The sequence below is a fragment of the Pseudophryne corroboree genome, chromosome 7 (genome assembly GCF_028390025.1).
Source record: "Pseudophryne corroboree isolate aPseCor3 chromosome 7, aPseCor3.hap2, whole genome shotgun sequence".
Lineage (NCBI taxonomy): Eukaryota > Metazoa > Chordata > Amphibia > Anura > Myobatrachidae > Pseudophryne > Pseudophryne corroboree.
This window is the reverse complement of record NC_086450.1, coordinates 351,889,541-351,898,152: the sequence shown is the minus strand read 5'-3', so window position 1 is coordinate 351,898,152 and position 8,612 is coordinate 351,889,541. Positions and strand designations below refer to the sequence as shown.

The 8,612-nt window shown below is 38.6% G+C and overlaps 1 pseudogene; it reads right to left on the bottom strand.

Moving 5' to 3' along the window:
* Positions 1-7,870: 7,870 nt before the first annotated feature.
* LOC134947281 (5S ribosomal RNA) lies at positions 7,871-7,989 on the bottom strand (annotated as a pseudogene).
* Between the last annotated feature and the right edge of the window lie 623 nt (positions 7,990-8,612).

The following is an 8,612-nucleotide window of genomic DNA, read 5'->3' as shown; positions in this document are numbered from 1 at the left end:
GGGGTTACAGCAAGACCCTCATCAAGAAAGGATATCGAGCTGCAGCAAATAAAAACAGAAATTCTCTTATTTGCCCCAAAAGTAAAAACAAGGAAGTTGATTCTACAATAAGGTTTATTGGCACATTTTGTGATGAATGGGGAGAAATACGACAGATTCTCCAAAAACACTGGAACATCCTCACAAATGATAAGGAAATGGCTAAAGTAATAAGAGGAAGGGTTAATGCTAGCTGGAGAAAGTCTCCCAGTCTTAGAGATAAATTGGTGCATAGCCATTATGAGAACCGAAGAAGGAAGGAGGGGACAACAAGAGGATGTTTCCAGTGTGGAAATTGTAGAACATGCAAATATGTGGAACAAACCAAGGAAGTGCAGGACAGATATGGAAAAATACACCCCATAAGAGACTTTATTAATTGCAGGACCACAGGGGTCATATACTGTCTGCACTGTGGATGTGGTTTAAAATATGTTGGATTAACAAGTAGACAACTGAGAATGAGACTGGTTGAACATATCAGGAACATTAATAATGCTGCACAGGATCGATCCAGAATGAAAAACCTAACAAGCGTAGCAAGACATTTCCTGAGCAAACATGGAGGCAATCCTGAGAGTTTGAGGATAAGAGGTTTGGAAAAACTACAGCTAGGAATTCGAGGAGGGGACGCGAAGAGAGAGCTTCTGAAGAAAGAGACCAAGTGGATCTTTTTGATGAACAGTGTTGACCCAGAGGGTCTAAATGAATACAATCAGCTTTCCACTTTTTTGGATTGAACATACTAATCTCATAATGATAGCCATTGGAACCCATTATCCTTTCAGGAGTCTAACATATATAGGCGAGATTTTGGGGGGGGAAATATAGGATTTGTGTGAAATGTATATTTTTTGTACATAAGAGAAATTATAGGAAAGAGGAATAATATACAAAATGTAAGATATACGGTTATATACTGATGATTGCTGAAAAAAATATAATAAAGACAATAAATTAAAATATCAATCATGTATGATCATACATGAAAACAGATTTCAGTCATACTTACCTTGGGGAAATGGTGGAGTGGATACAGTAGGGTTTGGAATTCGAATGGTTTGGAAGTTGGGTAATATGCTCTATAAATAGGGTTTATTTTGAAAATATGTTAAGGAATAGGGGTTAGATGAGATAAGAATTGGCAAATAGGTTATTAGGACTAAATATGTGATTAATGTACAAATTTGAATAATAGACTGAAATAAGAATATTAGGGGGGCTTAACTGTTGGGTAGGGAGCACTGTTTTTATTCACAATAAAAGCTTTTTTGTAGTGGTTTGGCACCTTGTTAATCACATCGGTATAGGTAGGAAGAATGTAATAATGTAATTTATCCGGTAGATATGGTCACTAGCAGATTATCTGCATCACTATCACTATATGAGTACATCCCAGAAAAATGAATGATTATAATAAATATTGATAACACTTGTAGATACAATATCCACTATTTATAATAAGTAGTTTATTCACACTATGTATACACTTTATTTATTTAATAAATTAATACAATAAACAGCACTTTAATGAATATATTTTATTTGTTCACAGACAGTATCCGCTCTAGAATATTAATAAATATGATAACAAATATTCAATAAAGCATACACCCTATGAAGAAAGGAATTATGTAAATATACAGATAGGGCTATAAATAGTGTTATAATTAATATAATAGCAAGAGGTTTTCTTGCTTATAGAAAAATATGTATATAGGTAAAAGAAAGAATGAGTAGGGCACCCACGCACATAAACCAGTCAATTGGAAATTGATAGAAATAATTTAAGTTCTAGATAACTTAAAAATAAAAAAGTCAAGATATAACTGTGAATAAATGTGGAAAAGATATATAAATTATGTGAGTCAACTAATGCACATTTGTGTTAATAAGTGGTTAGAATATGAGTGGTTGAAAATTAATGTGGCTCATATAAATAAAATGAAATCTCCTTTATATATAAGAGAAATAATGAATATATGGCTCTGAGAGAATGGGGTTTCAATGTGCTCTCATTGAGAAACATGACATGGCACAGGATGACCAATGGAAAGGAGGGGAGGGGTATATAAACCTATAATGAATAGCAATCAGGTTGATGCCCTGACGAAGCAGCCTCTGTGAAACGTGCGTTGGCGTTTTTTCAGAGACTGCTGCTATGCTGTGATATTCTGCTGCTTTAGAAAGGAAACATTATGTCAAAATATAATTGCATGCTGTAGAAAATCTATTTGGGCCAGATATAGTGTAGCCGGGGAAAGGAGCACTAACAGCCGCTAATACCCAACACTGAGCGGCCAGATCAGGAGCGGGTGCAGAGACGTGTAGGCGGAAGGAAAAAGCCAGCCGCACGCAACGGCTGTCCGGAGCCGCAGCACGCGGCTGAGATCAAAGATAGCACTGCCACTGTGTAACGCCTGCCTGAATAACACAACGCCTACGGCTGTCTGGAGCCGCAGCACACGGCTGAGATCTAAGACAGCACTGACACTGTGTAACGCCAGCCTGAATAACATAACATGGAGATATTAAAATCAAACAGGAACCATTTGTGTTTACATGGGAAGGTGGTGGTGTGGTTAGGCAACAACAATCCATCTAACACCCGGCTATAAGAAAAAGATAAGCACTGCTGGCTTCCACTATTAAATTAATATAAGAAAGTTTTATAAGTGTGTGTACTATAAAGGGTTAAACCCAAAACACACTGTGGGTATAACAGAAATTATTTAATTCATTATATGAACGTGACGATTAAAGGAAAGGAATGTTATGATTATATACCAGCAACAGTTTTCAAATTAATTGGAGACGTTTGATTGAAACATAATAGTGGATTTAAAAACAGGTATCTTAGTACTGGCTGAGACAATTAACTGGCCACATATGATTAACACCTGGAACCACTATAAGAATTTATATATGTAAACACGATCATTATATCAGCATTAGTTTGTTCTTAAACTTACTAAGGGTTATTATTGAGCCAGATGCAGGCATGTAATCCAATTTTGTGGGGAAACATGAGAATGAATATTTCTGGCATCTGATATCACTATAATTAATTAACATTCCAACACATTGTTTGTTATTATACGTGGAATTAACCATGCGGACACACTGATAAAACAAGAATAAAGACAACAAGTGTTAATAAATGTGTGTGGAATAAATTGAGTGCTTTCTACTATATTGACACAAGAATACAGTACAGACATATGTTTTCATAAACAATTTAGTTTTATTGAAATAACACACCGGTACAATTTATTTTAACAATAAGTATTAAAGATGAGTTGATTGAAGAGGTACTGGTGACTGCTGAAAGGAAATATTGTAAAATCAGCAGGGTTGTGAATAACAATAACAACAGCAGGGGCCATTGAGCCTTTATTGAAAGAGGAACATTTTTATTACAGCAGCAGCAGTCTCTGTGGAGAATAACAAATTTTAATTTCACAAGTTTTTCACTTTATTTTCATTTAATACATTTATTTTATACTTCATGTGGCTAAAAATTTATTTTAATAAAGAATAAAGTTATATATTAATTGATAATCTATCTGAATCTCGGTGCACCCCAAGAAAGGCTTCTTTCTCTGTGTGTTTGTGGTATAGCCTATTACGTCATCTGCAGCAAGTTCATGAGAAGTATTTTATATCATCCACAACTGGTGCTAAAAAATAACAGCAAGCAGTCCAGCATCAGCTAGCTCCCTTCTCTCTACTAGATATCAGCACCTGCAAGCTCCACTACCAACACCTTCATCCTCAATATCCTTATTATCAGAGGTAGTCCTGCAACCAATTTGTCAATGCTAAATGACTCCTCTTTCCAGGATTCCGCAGAAGAATCCTTGAGAGCTAGGACTGCTTGAGAGCTAGGACTGCTGCTGCTGGTCCTTTCTACCAGAAATGGATGAAGACTGCTAGTATCTGTTCCAAAAAACAATGGACTGTTAAACAATCCTTTGCAGGAGGGAGTAAGTATGACAGTTCTCACCCAGTCGCAGAGCGGATCACTGATGCCATGACTGCTATGCTAGTATTCTGCATCCAATATCTGCCATTAATGCAGTGGGTTTTACACAGTTAATTGAGGCCCTGTGTCCCCGGTACCAAATACCATCACGGTGCCATTTTAGCCGAAAAGCCAATCCTCTGCTGTACCCGGACGTTAAAAAAAAAAAAATGTAATTATTGCCCTACAAAATGCCATTATACCCACTGTACATATAACCACAGATATGTGGACATACTGATATGCCTGTGGGAACAGCATTGCTGATAAATCGGTTATTGATCCCATAGAGCCCTTTCAACATCTATTGATATGAACCCCTGATGAAGTCCTTTGGGACGAAACGCGTTGGGTTGAGGTTCAGATGTGAGAACATCAGACATTCATTGAAAGACATCATTGGATGAATTCATTTAGAATTTTTATGTCAGGTTGTGTATCAAAGTCTGTATTTTAAACTTTGTCAGGTACACATTACTCACTGCAAATGTACTGTTCAAGGACAATATGTGAATAAATTTATTTTAATGATTCTGTGGGCAAATAATCTTGGAAAAGAACCTACATCTAAAGTTACTATTACACAGCTCCCTTAGACATTTTTTTGTTTCTTGTATCCTACCTCAGTACCCCAGCTAACAGAGGGTAAAGTCTTAAGGTTGAAGCTCACTCATTAGCGCGGAATTAGGTCTACACCACATCCATCTTGGCAATTGCCTAATTTAGTAATACTAACAAAAGAAACTTAGCAAAAAATACGCACTACGCAACACAACATTAATAATTTTTTAAGCTAACAAACGCCCATTTGTCTGCAATATACTGAAAAAATAACTCACTCAGCAAAGTTGGAGCAAACACGACCACCTTCTCTGAAAGAGCACAAAGCTGCTTCTGGCATCATACACCCACTCACACAGGCTGCAATCCAGACTGTTAAATAAGCAGTACAATTAGTCACAGAATTAGCATAATTTACACCTGTGTGAATTACCGCAATGGACACGCAGCTATAAATAGCTACACACCTGTGCAAACAGACATGCCACTAGCAACATGGCTACTCGTGATTAGTTGGCAGCAGAGATGGACCGCGTGCAGCAGCAGATGTCCGCATTGACACAAAGGCGCCTAGCATTGCGTAGGCAGATGATGGAATCTGCAGAGGCGGATTCTGAAGTAGCAGGACCCAGTACTAGAGACATTCCAACTGCTGATACCCAACAGTTAGGAGAGGATACCCTGCCAGTCATACATACTGGGGTAACTGAGGGAGATTCTGCATTAGCCGCACAAACACAAACAGCTAGTGAAGAGGAAGATGGTGAGGAGGAACAGGAACAAAGCTTACAGGCTACTTCAAAGAGAAAAAAAAGGCAGCCCGCATTCACGAAGAGGGAGTTGCGTGTTTTGGTCACACAGGCCATGTCAAAAATACATCGAGGACCAAAAAACATGGGTGCTGCAACCAAAGATAGAATCTGGAGGGACATCACTGATTCTGTTAATGAAGTCGGCTCAATAGTCCGAACATCACAGGAAGTTCGAAGACGGTAAGTGTATATTGCCAGTCCACTATCTGTGCCAAGTATTCTTAAAAAGTTAGTTAGATGTGATGTTGCCTATAGCAACCAAATGCATAACGTGTACTATATATTAAAGCAGGTATTCATTATTTTACTCTACCTTGCCCCTATTTTACCCCACATATGTAGTTGGGCCAACTTCAAATCCCGCCTGAAGGGCAAGAGGTCTGCGGAGTGGAATGCCTCGAGGGCAACTGGGGGAGGGCCAGCTGCCACTGTGGAATACACAGATCTTGAGGAGATGGCGATGGACTGTGTGAGCTACGAGGAGGGGGTTGTGGTGTGTCTCATATGGGCACGGTCCTGCCTGAAATACTGACTGCACGTGACTTGCCAGGTAAGTTTACACACACATTCATAAACTACTAATTAAGTGGTTCAAAAAGTCTCATGTTTAATTGTAAAAATCTTTTTCCACTCATTCTTCTATTTCCTTTGAACATAACACAGCAGAAGTGGGTGAGCAGGTAGAGTCAGAGGAGGGTTATGTGGCTGAGGTGGAGGGACCTAGTGACTCTGGCACTGTGGGAACACAAATCCCACCAATCCAGATTCCAACTGGACCCCCCACCCAACCCTCTGCTACCCCGGCCATCCTGTCTGAAATAGCAAGGTATGGTGAGAGCCTGAATGCGTTTCAAGACAGGATGATCCGGGAGGTTAGCCAGATACCTGTCCGGCTCACTGAGCACAGAACCAGTGTGGAGCAAGGTGTAGCTCCACTCTGCCAAGGTCTGGCAGAGATCAGGCAGGGCCAAGAGCAACTCGCCTCCTCCTTCAAAGACGTTGCAAATTCCATCTTGCAAGGGCTCCAGGACATCGCTGTCTCCCTTGCCCACAGTAGCAGAGAGCCAGCCACATCTGCTACCTCCCCTCCCTCTGCCCAGGAATTACATCCCACTGGGCAGGGCCCTCGAAGGTCACTTCGCAGACCAAGCCAGGAAGAACATCAGGCAAGACAAAAAGAGAGAAAGTGATGTCTCTCCAGATGGGCAGCACACATGTTTTTCATGTTGGCTCGATATATTTTTTGTGTTGGCTTGTGTTGCCAGAATGGCAAACTCCCTCAAAGTGAAAAGATATATTTCTGTTTTGGTATATTGTAGCCTGTGAGCTTTTTTCCCTGTACACCAGAGCCATCTTCCTCTTCCTAGCGTGCTGTGTATTGTTGTGTTTGTGTGTTGGCTCCAGAATCTAACTCAGTTCCCCCAAAAAATATGTCTTGCTGGGTGTTCACACCATATTATTTAATAACATTTAAATTATTATTTTGTCAGAAGATGGAGTTTCCCTAGTACTGGGTTCTGCTATGTGATTTATGTCAATGGCATCTGCTTGCTGCTATGTCCATCTTTGCCTGTGATGCTCACCTATAGCCATGTTGTTTGGACCAATGAATATATTTTTGCAGTAAAAAAAAATGTAAAACAATTATGTTTGTGTACTTTATTAAAGTTAAAGCATTATGTAAAACTTAGCCCAGTAAAGTTTAGCATGGCATATAGACACTTGTGGAACAATCCGAATATTCATACAAACATTGCATCTTTCAAAATGCAACAGGTATGCCTTGCACAACACTTTACTGGCCGTATTAAAATAGTATTTTGGGTTACTAGGGGCAACATAACATAATATTAAACATTCAATATTTGAAAGAAAAAAGAGACACTCTGTGTTGGGGCACGCTTAAAATAAAACGTAACTTTTAATTAGAATATGATAAGATTATGGTACACCGACAAACACACATATATTTTGGGAGAAGGTCATAAAGAATTTTGACCTCTCTCCACTCGTATCTTTTGAATCTGGAGACAGATTCTAAGTTAATAAGAAAGAAGATAATAAGATATGAATAAGAGTAACAATTCTCCAATTAATATCGGTATCTAAGGTGACAGTGACACCTAAGATGAAAATATTAGAAATTCAACTTCAACATAACAGAGAAAATTCCAACATGTGTCACAACGGCATTTGATATAAAAATTTAGACTAATAATTTTGGTATATTAACCAATGCCTATTGTGATAACGTATCCTTGTATCCTGGTAGGGGTTAAACTGCTATTGCTATGTTTCTGGTCAACATGTACAGTGAAAGAAAAAACTATATGAGTCTAGGATCAGACAGATTGAAAGAGGAATATAGATATGAAATTGGTAAGGGTCAAAGGATGCTCCAACACTTCTGCTTTTTACATGAAGACAAAGGTATTTATTACTGCACCTGAGATTCCCTAGCGGTCTCCCATCTAGGTACTATTCAGGCTCCTCACTGCTTAGCTTCCAAGATCAGGCGAGATTGGGCGTAACCAGTGAGATATGGCAGTAATATCACATAGGTTGTGAATGAGAGGGTGTAAGGTTATTGGCACATACCAAAAGGAGTACTTCTGCTGTCCATTATTGTGCACAGTCTCTCTGTTACTTTTGTATTGCAGAGAAATTATATGACTGGCATTTGGATGAGAGATTACTGAAAAAGTAAGATATAGGAAACAAATAAGTTCAGGGCCTGCCTTCTGCTGTCCACTGTCATATAGAGATATAGCGGACAGTGGATGAGAGGGGCAGGTTTCCTGGGCTTATTGAAAATAAGTGTGGAATTACACAGATATCTTAAAGTTTCCTGATACACAACCAAATTCAGGCTATTGGAGATATCCGTTAGTCATATATATGATCCAAAAAGGTTTTTTTTAACAATATGTTGTGGTTTGTAGGAATAAATTAACCATCTACATAACAATATTAGAATACAATATAAGAATAAGACTGAAGAGCATTCACTGAACACGTTGAATATTTAGCATTATTTCACTGAACACGTTGAATATTTAGCATTATGGTTGAAAGGATGAGAGAGAAATAGCAGATTACCGGATATTAAATAATTGGATATCAAAATTTACGTCTATTATACGATACCAGGAAGTAGGTGGGCTGAACCGTGCACT